The following is a 13,973-nucleotide window of genomic DNA, read 5'->3' on the forward strand; positions in this document are numbered from 1 at the left end:
CTTGATGAAAAAAAACCACAAACAGAAAAATTTGATATTCAGACATACAAAAAATAGATAAACATGAGTTGAGAGATCATGAGGGTCTAAACAGAGTTGGACTGTTTACATTTTTATATGGTGAGAGGATACATGTAACCCCAGAGAACTTAATCTTCATCAGAGATAGTAGAGAGAGTCTATGTTACGCTAAGGACCTAGGTGTGATTCTGTCATGCTAGGATGCTCTCAAAAGAAGAGAATGCAAGATTGCTGGGAAGAGGAGTGTCATAAGAGAAGGGGAGGGGGGGGTGGGAATGGGCAAAATTATCATAAACGTAGCATCCAAGGAAGAGTTAGACATTGAAGGAGGCGGTGAGACTGGGAGAGCAGGCAGTACTTGAATCTCATCTGAACTGGTTCAAAAAAGGGTAATTGGGGTTAGGGAAGAATAAACATATAGTTTATAACATAGAGAGAAAAGGAGTTGAGAGGGTTGGTTGGGAAAACATGCTAGTAGATTGAAGAGAAGCAGTGTCCGCAGCCAATCTTAAGAGGGTACAAGTTAAAAAAAAAAGTATCAAAAGAGAATACTGACAGTTCTTACTTTACATAAATTTGCATTGTGCAAATTTGACTATAAAGAATTGTGAAGAAATCTGCATTATAATAAACACCTGTGTTTAACTTTGCTGTATAATACTGTGCCCTTTCTCCACTCTGCCACTATTAATTACTGTACTTGGGGGCTTCGTTTGAGATCTCCAGCACCAGGAGTGGAGAACTTTGCTTCTCTCTGCCCATCTGCCTGCATTTCTGGCCCCTATATGTCTCTTCTGTCTGTCCTTGCTTGGTACCATGTGTCTGTCCCTGACCCCTGTGGGTTGCCTTCCTCTCCTGTCTGTGTTCGTGTCTGCTTTCATGGTGCTGGCCCCGGCCCCTGCATGTTTCTCCTGCTTTTGCTTCTCTGTCTCGATGCCCATGTGGTCCTTGAACTGTGTGTCAGCTCCATGGGCACTCTTCTTGTCTCCCCTTCCCAGGTCTGTAGGCAAATTTAGATCATATGAAAATGGTTTTTATGTAGAAGTCTGGGGAATAGAACCATTACTTAATGCAAGAACCGTCTATATAGGATGAAGGGAGGAAATACATAGTTTATAATCATAATGGTGAAGGTGAACAGGATGCACTGACCCATAAAATGAAAGAAGATGGCAGAATGGTTTAGAAACCAGAATCCAACAATATGTTTATAAGTAATATACATTCAACAGAAAGGTATTCTTAGAGTTAAAATAAGGGGCTGGAAGAGAATCTTATGCTTCAGCTGAAGTAAAAAAAGCAGTGGATAGCAATCATGATCTCAGACAAAACAAAGCAAAAATTGACCTAATTAAAAGTGATCAACAGGAAAACTACATTTTGCTAAGTGTGTAATGAATTAATGTAAATGCTGAACATGTATGCACCCAATGCCATAACGTGTAAATTTTTAAAGGCAAAGTTTGAGTTCCAGTAGGAATGGAAACTAAAACTGTAATGTAGGAACCTTAATTTAATGCTCTTAGACCTAGATAAATGTAAAGGATGAAATGAACAAGAAGTTAAGGAGCTGACTAGAATTTTAGAAGTTAGATATGATGGACCTCTGGAAAATATTGAATGAGAATAGAAAGACGTATGCCTATTTTTCAGGTGTGTATGAGCACATTCACAAAAATTGATAATTTATATTGTGATATGAAAACCCCACAAATACAGAAAATAAAGTACTAATGCATCTTTTTATGATCATAATGTAAATTGCAATCAGTAAAGTGCCTATAAAGCATAGATAAAAAAATTAATTGGAAATGACTTAATCCTAAGAATGAGTAAGTCAAGGAACAAATGACAGAAATAACTGATAAATTCATTAAAGATACTGACAACAGTAAGATACTATACCAAAATTTGTGAGATGTAGCCAAAGCAGTATTAAGGGAGAAATTTATATCTCTAATACAAATTAGTATAAGAGAGAAAAAAATACATCAATGAATTGGGCATTCAACACCAACACCAACAACACCCACAGCAACAACAACCACCACCACCACCAACATCATCCCTAGAAGCCAACAAAGAGAAAAACCCTGAATTAAATGCTGAAATAGAAATACTGAAACCAAAAGAGAAATGAACAAAACTGAAAGTTTAAACAAATTGAACCAGTAAAATAGGGGCTCATTTTTTTTTTTGAGGAAAAAAAATAGATAACCAGTGGCCAGTTATAGTTTTTTAAGAAGAAAATCAAATGACCAGTATCAAAAACGAAAAAGTTGAATTTACAGCCTATGAGGAGAAACAAAAACAGTAATTAGGAGCTATTTTGTCCACATGTATTCCAAGTAAACTGATAATCTAAGTGAAGTAGATGAATATTTAAAAAATATAAACTGTCCATATTAGAAGAGGAAAATTGAATAAAGAACTCTATCTTAGAAAAAGAAATTGAACAAGCCATAAATGTACTTTCTAAGGAAACCCCCAAGAATTCTAGGGAAAAAAAAAACATTTAAAGAGTAATTAATTCCAATACTACATAAAATGTTTTTAAAAAAATAGGTAAAGGGGGTGGAGTCAAGATACTAATTAAGGGCAAGCCATCTAGCTGAAATTTCCAACATTCACCTCTAAGCAACTTTAAAATAATATCTCAAATCAAATTTTGCAACAGCACAGCAATAAAAGGTCAAGTTGAGACATTTTTCTGGCCTAAGAAAACTTGAGTTAGTAGGAGAGGTCTGTGATATTGGGGTGGAGGCCTGTCCAGAATCTCTACATACGGTGGCCATAGCAGCAGCTTTGGGAGCTTTCAGTCAAGAGTCAGTGAATTGGACAGCTGGTTAGAAAGAGATTATAGATGACCCTTTGTGGGCCCTAGGTACAGCTGGTGTTGATTGGCAACTTGTCTCGTCCATAAGCAGTTCTGTATTGCAGTCCCAGGGCAGTTAGGAGCACTGGTAGTTGATTGCAAAGGAGTAGGGGCCCAGGTTGCTGTTTCTTGTTTTTGTTTTTTGTTTGTGGTTTTGGTTGGGCAATGAGGGTTAAGTGACTTGCCCAAGGTCACACAGCTAGTAAGTGTAAAGTGTCTGAGGTTGGATCTGAATTCAGGGCGGGTGCTTTATCCACTGCGCCACCTAGCTGTCCCTGTTTGTTGTTTCAAGGCAAAAAAGAACACTAGTGCTTGCGACTACAGGGCTTCTCCTTGATAAATGATCCAGAACCAAGTGTAGACCAAGAGAACAATGCCTATACCTCTCCTAGAATCACTCACCTTAGAAGTACCAAAAACTTGCTATCTTCACAACTAGCTCTGAAAAGAGCAGCATGAAAAGCCTGAAGCTTGGGAGTAATGCCTCCCTACTTCTAGGTGAGGAGAGCGCAACTTTAACATATAGTTCAAATTTAAGAAATACACTGGGTGGGGGGCAGCTAGGTGGCACACTGGATAGAGCACCGGCCCTGGATTCAGGAGTACCTGAATTCAAAATCCGGCCTCAGACACTTAACACTTACTAGCTGTGTGACCCTGGGCAAGTCACTTAACCCCAATTGCCTTACCTAAAAAAAAAAAGAAATACACTGGGAAAATGAACAAAGACCAGAAAAAGAATTCAACCATAAAAAGCTGTGGTGGTATGGTGGCAGAGAAGATCAAGACAAACTCAGGAGAAGACAACAATGTGAAAACAGCTACCAAAAAAAGCATCAAAGAAAAAATGCTAATTGGATTCAAGGCCAACAAGAATTTCTGGAAGAGTTAAAGAAAGAGATGAGTAGTAGAGGAAAGTTGGGAAAAGGAATGAGAGTGATGCAAGGAAAATTATGAAAAGAGAATTAACAGCTTGGTGAAAGGTCCCCCAAAATACTGAAGAAAATAACAGCTTTAAAAAACAGGCATTAAACCAAAATGGTAAAAAGAGACAAAAACCCGCTAAAGAGACATACAAAAATTCACTGAAGAACAACATTCCCAAAAAACCAGAATTGGGTCAAATGGAAAAAAAGGGTGCAAAATCTCACTGAAGAAAATGATTCCTTAAAAATTAACATCAGACAATTGGAAGCTAGTGACTTCATGAGACATCAAGAAACAAAAAAAGGCAAAGGAATGGAATAAAATAGAAGAGTATATGAAATAATCTCTTTCAAAAAGCAACTGACCTGGAAAACATAGGTCAAGAAAAGATTAACAATTATATCTCAAGATATAAAATAAAATTTCCCCGCTATCTTAAATACAGAGGGTAAAATAGAAATGCAAAGAATTCACCAATCACCTCTTGATCCCAAAGTAAAAACTCCCAGGAATATTATAGCCAAATTCTAGGGCTCTCAGGTCAAAGAGAAAATAAAATACTTAAAGCAGCCAGGGGGAAAGTATTCAAACATTGATAGAGCCACAGTCAGGATCAAAGAAGATTTAATGACTTCCATGTTAAAGATAAAGGACTTGGAATAAAATTTTTTGTTTCTTTTTTTGTTTTGTGGTTATTGTTGTTGTTTTTGGTGGGATGATGAGGGTTAAGTGACTTGCCCAAGGTCACATATCTATTTAGTGTCAAGCGTCTGAGGCCGGATTTGAACTCGGGTCCTCCTGAATCCAGGGCCAGTGCTTTATCCACTGTGCCACCTAGCTGCCCCCGGAATATGATATTGCAGAAGGCAAAGGAGCTAGGATTAAAATCAAGAATAACCTACCCAGCAAAGCTGAATTATAATCCTTCAGAGGGAAAATGGATATTTAGTGATACAGAGTACTTCCAGACATTCCTGATGAAAAGACTAGAGCTGAATACAAAATTTGACATTCAAACACGTGACTCAAGAGAAACACAAAAAGGTAAACATGAACGAGTTTATCATAGGGGACTCAACAAAGTTAAACAGTTTGCATTCTTAGTTAAAAGGAGTTTACATATAGGACACGGGCTTGAATTGATTGTGAATAATCTCCCCCCAAAAATGAAAGGGTGAGAAAGAGGGATGCACTGGGGGAAGAAGGGAGAGAGAGAATGGGGAAAATTATCTCACATAAAAGGAACATACAAGAAAGATTTTATAGTGGATGGGAAAATGAGGGGAGTGGTGTGCAATGCATGAACCTCATTCTCATCAGAATTGGTTCAAAGAGGGAAGAATGTATATATACTCACTGTTGTGTTTAGAAATGTAACCTAATCTATAGGGAAATGGCAATAAGAGAAAGGGGGATGGGGTGATAAATAAAAGGGAAGGATGATTAAGGGACACAGTGATTAGAAGCAAAATAGACTTGAGGAGGGACAAGATAAAAAGAGAGAGGGTGAGGAAGAAACTGAAGAAAATGGGATTGGCGGGGGGAATGTAATACACAGTTCTCATAATTGTGATTGTGAATGAGATGAGCTCACCCATAAACTGGAACCAGATAGCAAAATGTATTAAAAACCATAATCTAATAATGTTATTTGCAAGAGATGTTCTTGAAACAGGAAGACACAGTTTTTAAAAGGGCTGTAGCAGAATTTATTTATTATTATTTTTTTGGTGGGGCAATGAGGGTTAAGTGACTTGCCCAGGGTCAAACAGCTAGTAAGTATCAAGTATCAGAAGCTGGATTTGAACTCAGGTCCTTCTGAATCCAGGACTGCCCTTGTGCTTTATCAACTGCACCACCTAGCTGCCCCTGAGTTGATCTTTGGAAGAATAGGAATTCCCTTCCATTCCTCTGATCCCCTATTTAGGGCTTGGAGGGCCCCAAGGCCATGGAGTCCAATTTTCTAACTCGAGTTTCTAGAATTCTTTGTCTTTAATGCCTTTCTTGCAGGATCATAGAAGGTCAGAGGTAGGGTTAGGGTTGTTTCTTATGGATTATTCTTGTGTCCCCCAATAATTTTTTTTTTTTTGGCGCGGGGCAGTGAGGGTTAAGTGACTTGCCCAGGGTCACACAGCTAGTACATGCCAAGTGTCTGAGGCCGGATTTGAACTCAGGTCTTCCTGAATCCAGGGCCGGTGCTCTATCCACTGTGCCACTTAGCTGCCCCTTTGATGCTAACTTTTAAAGAATCATTTTCTTCAGTGAGATTTTTGTACCCTTTTTTCCGTTTGACCAATTCTGTTTTTTAGGTAATGTTTAATATGCTTCAACTGAAGTAAAAAAGGCAGGGGTAACAATGATGATCTTTGACAAAGCAAAAGGAAAACGAAACCTACTTAAAAAGTGACTATCAGGGAAACTGCGTTAGGCTAAAAGGTATAGACAATGAAGTAATATAAAAAATTTTCACATGAAGTTTCTCTGATAAAGACCTCATTTCTCAAATAACTGACTCAAATTTATAAAAATAAGAGCCATTTCCTAATTGATAAATGGTCAAAGAATAGAAACAGGCAATTTTCAGAAGAAATCAAAACTACATACAGTCATATAAAAATACTCTAAATCACTATTGATTGGAGAAATGCAAATTAAAACAACCTTGAAGTACCACCTCATACCTATCAGAAATGACATGCTGGAGGGAACGAGGGAAAACTAGGTACACTAATGAACTGCTGATAGAGTAGTGAACAAATCCAACAATTTGGAACTATGCACAAAGGGCTATAAAATTGTGCATACCCTTTGACCCAGTAATATCACTACTATGTACCCCCAAAGAGGAAAGAAAAGGGAAAAGGACCTATTTGTACAAAAATATTTGTTGGAGCTCTTTTGTGGTAGTAAAGAATTGGAAATTAACTGGATGCTCATTGATTGGAGAATGGCTGAACAAAGTGTGGCATGTAGTTGTGATAGAGTACTATTGGGCTGGGCAGCTAGGTGGCACAGTGGATAGTAGTGGGTCCTGGAGTCAAGAAGACTCTTGAGTTAAAATTTGGCCTCATACTCTTTCTAGCTGTGTAACCTTGGGCAAGTCACTTAACCCTGTTTGCCTCAGTTTCCTCATCTGTAAAATGAGTTGGAGAAGGAAATGGCGAACCACTCCAGTATCTTTGCCAAGAAAACCTCAAATGGAGTCATGAAGAGGTGAACATAACCGAAAAAAATGACTGAACAAAAACAATACTCTTGTGCTATAAGAAATTACAAAGGGATTGGAAAAAAGTAGTTTCAGAAAACGTGGCAAGGTCTGTATGAATGGATTCAAAGTGAAGTGGGGAGAACTGGGAGATCATTGAGCACAATAACAGCAGTATTGTAATGATGATCAACTGTGAAAGACTTGGCTACTCTGAAAGAAAATGCTTTTCACATCCAGAGAGAGAATGGATGAACTATGAGAGCAAATTGAAATATGATTTTTCTCACTTTATTTTTTCTTGTTTTTTGGGAAATATGGCAAATATGGAAATGTTTGCATGATTTCACATGTATAATTGCTATCATATTGCTTGCCTTCTCAGTGGATATGAAAGGGAGGGAGAGAATTTGGAACCCAAGATTTAAGAGGAAAAGAATTCTAAAAACAAATAAATTAGATGTCTTAGAAAATAAATTATATAACCAATTTCACATTAAAAATAGCTGAAAAGATGTCCTACCAGATGATTTCTGACACAGATATCTTCTTGATGCCCAAACGAGGGACAGTGAAACTAGAGAGAAAACTATAGATCAGATTTCCTAATGAACATTGGTTCACAGTTTTTAAGTAAAATACTAGCAAATAGATGACAGCAGTATGTCAGAAAGATCATAGAATATAACCAGACTGCATTTATATCAGAAATGTAAAACTAGTTTTGTGTTAGGAAAAGTATAAGCATACTTGACTGTATAAAAGTAAACAAAAATATGATTATTTCAGCAGATGCAGAAAAAGCCTTAGACGAGATGTATGTAGTACCCATTCTTTGTTTGGTTATCTTTAAAGCACTAGAAAACACAGGAATAAATGTTGCTTTCCCTAAAATGATGAATTTTATCTATCTGTTATTGGTTCTTCATTCTTGAAGAGGACTAATGACATCACCCTTACATGTGAATTGGATTTAAGTGAGACAGAACTGTGCAAAGTCATTAGCTTCACTCTCTCTTCCAGAGTTATTGAAGTCCAGTGGTATGACAAAATGTGACCTTGGCCTTTCTAAATTAGGTCTTTTCTAGACCTCAGTTTGTCTGAAGCAATGCCCATTCAATGACTAAGGGCTAGGTAAGAATTGAGACAAAGAATGGCCTAATTTACCATCACAAAAATATCAGTTTGGCAAGGAAAGATCTGTGGAGTCTCTGGCCAGAACGGAAAATGGTTGCTATTAACACTTTCTAAGCCATTGAAACCTAAACTATGAGCCTTAGAGGCTTGGGCTGGGAGTTATTATTGCTCATTCTAAGAAAGCAAGAATGGTTTGGGTTTAAAGGTGGAGTCAAGTAGCTCCATTTGAAACAATGATGGTCTAGAGAATCATTGGACTCCTTTAAAAACCATTGATTTTTTAAAAAATTATTTGTTTTTAAAGCTTTTTTTCCCCCCAGAGCTATATTTCAAGAAATCATAAATGAAAATTGCACAGGACAAAAAGTAAATTGCTTTAGCTTTTAAGAAAAAACCTAGCCCCTGTGAGAATTGGAATGACACCCCCTGCTGGAGAGATATTGCAGGGAAGCTCTGCCTTAAGGAGAAAGCATGTGATAAAGAAACCATGTGACTTTAGCATCTGGAAGTTGCCTGGCGTCCAGAACTTAAATCTATAGAACTGCCTGTTGTGTTAATTAGTGTTACTAGCCAATTAGCTTGGAGCTGTGTGTGTGTGGATGACCCTGTTTCCTGTTTTACAGGAGGCTTCGGGAAGAAGCCCCTGAGGAGGAGGGGTCTCTCTTTTGGGTTGGAGACTTCGGCTTGGGACCAGGGGAAGAAGATTAGGGAGAGAGCAGGCAGATCTAATTTTTTTATCCACGTGTTTCTCTTTACTAACCCCTAATATATTTTAATAACTATTTAAAAGTCTAAACTCATGCTAAAGCTTCTAATTTAAGGCGACCTCTCATTAGATTTGAGTAGATTTTAGACATCATAGCTAGAATTTTAGCCCCTTACATCCCAAAATCCCCTAATGTCTTTACATTATATAGAGAAACAAAAATTATATTCTTATGGACCTACATGTAAGGATATAGCACCCCAAGTGGAAAGAGGAACCACATATGGTGAGGGTTTGTTGTATGTGGTTGCAAGGGTGGCAGAACAGACATCTCTAGCCTCGTTTCCCCCCACCTTTCTCCATGAGAAACTTTCATTCCTTCCGGGTCCCTTTTTTCAGAGCTAGTTTTGTATCTCTGCAAGCCCACAGTTTTTTTTTAAGATGGCATGAACCAAGGAGAAGTATGGTCATCAGTCTCCTGGCCTATTCTCTGGTCTGTGATTGGTCACAAGCACTCTTTCTTCTCTGCACTAGAACCTTGACCAGTGTTCCTGTGCCCCACATAGAAAATGTGGATAATAATAGCCCCTACCTCCCAGGGTCAGATGAATCAGCCATTGCTATCGAAGCTCTGCTTGAAGATGTCTGTGGCATGGGAACCTACCACCAAGTATCTATCTAAAACCAAGAGCAAGAATTCTCTGTAATGGGCATATGAGCTGGAAGACTTTCCAGTGAAATCAGATGTAAGGCAAGGATGATTGCTAGAAAATTCTAAAAATTATGTAGTAATCCTTTTCTAATCTGTTATTCAGTGATTTATTTTAAATCTGAGGCAGCTTTCTCTAAAAAGAGGTTATCTAATACCAGTATCCTGAATATGGATAAGGTATTATGTCTTCTACAAAGTCAAGTTCTCCGAATTCTGCGTTTTTTATATAATGAGTGTACAAAAAACCACACTACCACTTTTTTATAGATGATATGATTTACTTAGAAACTTTAGAGATTCAACTAAAAATAATACAATTAACAGCCTCAGCAAATGATATTATTACCTAAATTTATTTTCTTATTAATGACACTACCAAAAACACTATTTTTTATAAAGCTAGAAAAAAGTAATAATGAAATTCGTACTTGATGTACAAAAGGTCAAGAATACCAAGGAATCAATGGAAAAAATATAAAGAAGGGGAGCTAGCAGTACTTATCCTCAAACTTTACTATAAAACTATAATCATGGGGGGCGGCTAGGTGGCGCAGTTGGATAAAGCACCAGCCCTGGATTCAGGGAGTACCTGGAGTTCAAATCTGACTTTAGACACTTGACACTTACTAGCTGTGTGACCCTGGGCAAATCACTTAACCCCAATTGCTCACTAAAAAAAAAAAAATTAAATTGGGACTGGATAAAGAAGTAGAGTGGAAAAGATTAAGTACACTATGTACTGAAGCAAATGAGCACAGTAAATCAGTGTTCGATAAACCCAGAGATCCCAGCTATGAAAGTAAGAACCCAGTTTGACAAAAATGATTGGGAAAACTGGGAAGTAGTCTTGCTAAAACTAAATGTAGCCTAGTAACTCATACTGTATGTCCTAATAAGCTCAAGGTGATTTTGATTATAATTTTGATATAAAGTAAGTTAGTGGAGCATAGAAGTAATTACTTGTTAGATAATGGACAGGGGAAGAGTCTATGAAGAAGCAAGCGAAAAGAGATTTACAGGAAGTAAAATGAGTAATATCGATCACCTAAAATTAAAACGTTTTTGCAGATATAAAGCCAATGCAACTAAAATTAGAACACAAATAGAAAACTTGGAAGATAAATCTTTGCAGCCATTTTATCCGCTTAAAATCTTATTTCTAATATAGTTAGGGAACTAGTCAAGTTTATGAGAATAAAAGCCATTCCCAAGTTGATAAAGTTTCTAGAGGAAGGAATCCAAGCTATCAATAGCCATATTTAAAAATGCTCCAAGTCATTAATAATTAGAGAAATTAAAACAACTCTGAGTCCACCTCATACTCATTATTTTATTTTATTTTTTTTGTGGGGCATTGGGGGTTAAGTGACTTGCTCAAAGTCACACAGCTAGTAAGTGTCAAGTGTCTGAGGCCAGATTTGAACTCGGGTCCTCCTGAATCCATGGGCTGGTGCTTTATCCACTGTACCACCTAATTGCCCCATATACTCATTATTTTAGTTAAGATGACATTAAAAAGGAGAATGACCAGTGCTGGAGGAGTTGTGGGAAAACAGGCATACTAATGTACTGTTGGAGCTATGAACTAGTTCAACCATTCTGGAAACAGTTTGGAACTGACACAGGAATACCATTATTAGGTCTATACCCCAAAGAGTAAAGAAAGGAAAAGGACCAATATGCCATCAATTGGGGAATGACTGTCAAGTTGCGGTATATGATTGTGATGAAATACAAATGAAGTGTAAGAATGATGAAGGCACAAGGGAAGACTCATGAACTGATGCAAAATGAAACGAGCAGAATTAGAACATACATACAGTAACAACAACATTGTAAAGAAAAGCAACACGAAAGACTTAATAATTCTGATCAAACATAGTGACCCACCATGATTCAGTGGATTCATGATTAAAAATCCTTTCCATTTTCAGATTACAGAACTTTATGGGTTCAGAGTGTAGAAGGAAGCACATTTTTTTTCTCTGTTAAAAAAATATATGGGTAATGTGGTAATTTGTTTACAAGACTATTAAAAAAAGAACAAAACATTTATTTTGGGTGAGATACAAACTGGAGCATCAGAGCTGGGAAAATGTGATTTTTATTTCATAGCTATACCAAAACTGTTGTCAGAGGGATTCTAAATGATGTCATAAGAATTCTGGCAACTGTAAAAATTGTAAAACTCTAAAACATCTACTCAGAAATGTTTTGGGGACATTTTACTTCTAGTTGACCTGGAATTCTTGAATTCTGATGAAGTAGAAGTTGTATTGTTCTGAAATTACAGAAATTCCCAAATGGAGGTAGAATACTATAACATAACATGACCTTGTACCATGTCACACCCAAGAAATGCAGATAAATGTGTTTCAATATCTTGAGAATTCATCTGTTTTAAATCTCGCTGGAAACTTTTGGGTTTTAATCGTTAGAGTTGGGAAGATGGTATACTCAGTGTCTAATAGTTTCATGATAAAGAATGAAAGTATATGTGGGAGATTGGTAAATTCAGTGCTAAATTAGTGATTGATAAAAAAGGATATAATGCATGTTCAAAGTGTGTTGTTTTTCACAGATATGAAAAGTAATGTTTATTGGTCAGTATAGTGTATTTTATAGTACCTCTTTTAAGACTAAAGAATGAATTGTAATTAGTGCATCAAAACACCTGGGTAGTGTTTTGCTAGTCTCTGTTATTTTGACGTTAAATTTTCTAAAAAACATTTTTTTCTTTTATTGTTAAATGTTTCTCTTAAAAATTTTAAACTGTAGAATGAGCCCCCAATCTTTCTGGTTCCTTGTAGTTTCATAGTACCTCTAAGAACCTATTGTTATTAGTGTTTTTACTAGATTCCAGGTCAGCTTGACATTTAAAACCCGGGGGCAGCTACTTTTCTTTTCTTTTCTTTTTTTTGTGAGGCAATTGGGGTTAAGTGGACTTGCCCAGGGTCACACAGCCAAGTGTTAAGTGTCTGAGGCTGGATTTGAACTCAGGTACTCCTGACTCCAGGGTGGTGCTTTATCCATTGCGCCATCTAGCTGCCCTGGCAGCTACTTTTCAACACTTCTTTAATAACATCCTACTCTTCTTTATGCATTCCTTGTTCTTAGTTCCTGAACCATCAAGCTCCTATATCCATTCATGGCTAAACTCAGGAAAAATCTGTCTTGAATCCTTTGCCTCTACTTCTCACTTCTAAATACTTTGCAGTATGGCTTCTAAACTGGTCGTCGAAGTTACTGTCACTCTTCAAAGTTACAAGCAACTGACCATTTCTCAATCATCAGACTTCTTGACTTGTGTAAACTGCAGTAATTTGACATTGATGACCTGTACCTCCTGGATATTCCTCTCATTTTGGGGGGTTTTTTTTGGACATTTTCAGTCCTTTCCATTCTTGTTTCTACCACTTTGATTTGATTATGCCTTTTTAGTTTCCTTTGTTCTATTATCATCCATATTGCTTATTGTGTTCATACTCCCAACACGCTACATAGGCCTCTTTATCTCTCTCTACAGTCTCATTTGGTGACCTCAGCAGCTCCCGTGGATTTAATTATTATCCTTTTAGATGTCTGTTACATTTATATAGTTAGCCCTTGTCTTTCTCTGCAGCTTCAACAACTCTATATGTCGATTGGACATTTTGAATTGGTTGGCTGATAGACATTTCACACTCAGCAAACCTCTTTGTTAAGTGGCCTGCACTAGTTCTGGAACACCATCTGGCATTGAAAATAGTTCCATTAGAATATTAATTGGACAGTTGGCTAAAGGACGGCATGGGCCATCTTAGTGACAGGAAGAGTTTGGTTATAGTTGATATATATATATATATATATATTTCAAAATGATTTTGTGGTAATAAGAGTATGCTCTGATTCCCAAGTTAGCAAGGGAATGTGTGACAGACCTAGAATACTTCTGGGGGTAGGGAGCAACAAGAAGATTGTAGGAAAAAGTATTGCTGAATTTGGGGGTTAAGAAAACCCAAGTTCTACAGTATAAGTGTAGTGACCAAACTTGGCCTGGAGAAGAGACTGGAAAATGCCCTTTCGGTCCTTCTTTGTGGAGGTTGTATAGATTAAAAGTGCTCTTAGATGCCATTGAGTGGCATCTTTTCATTTTTGATACGAGGGGTGGCTCCATTGGAAGGGGAAGGAGAGAGATTTGGAAATGAAGGTGATGGGAAAACAAGAGAATAACATTAAAAAACCCACCACAAAATTGTAGGTCCTCGTCCTGGCTTTATTACTTACATTGATCTTATGAGTCCTAAGCTTTCTGTCAAGTGTCTGGTATTTCTTGACTTGTTTGGACTGTCCTGTAGGCTTTTATGATCCATTGTCATGTATTAATGTATGCTAAAGCATTTTTTAAACA

General features: G+C 37.2%; 1 protein-coding gene across 1 annotated transcript in view; it reads left to right on the forward strand.

The window, feature by feature from the left end:
* Window positions 1-13,973, forward strand: part of GIGYF2 (GRB10 interacting GYF protein 2) — a 171,239-nt gene that overhangs the window by 32,613 nt on the left and 124,653 nt on the right.

This window comes from Dromiciops gliroides, chromosome 4 (assembly GCF_019393635.1).
Source record: "Dromiciops gliroides isolate mDroGli1 chromosome 4, mDroGli1.pri, whole genome shotgun sequence".
In the NCBI taxonomy this organism is placed as follows: domain Eukaryota; kingdom Metazoa; phylum Chordata; class Mammalia; order Microbiotheria; family Microbiotheriidae; genus Dromiciops; species Dromiciops gliroides.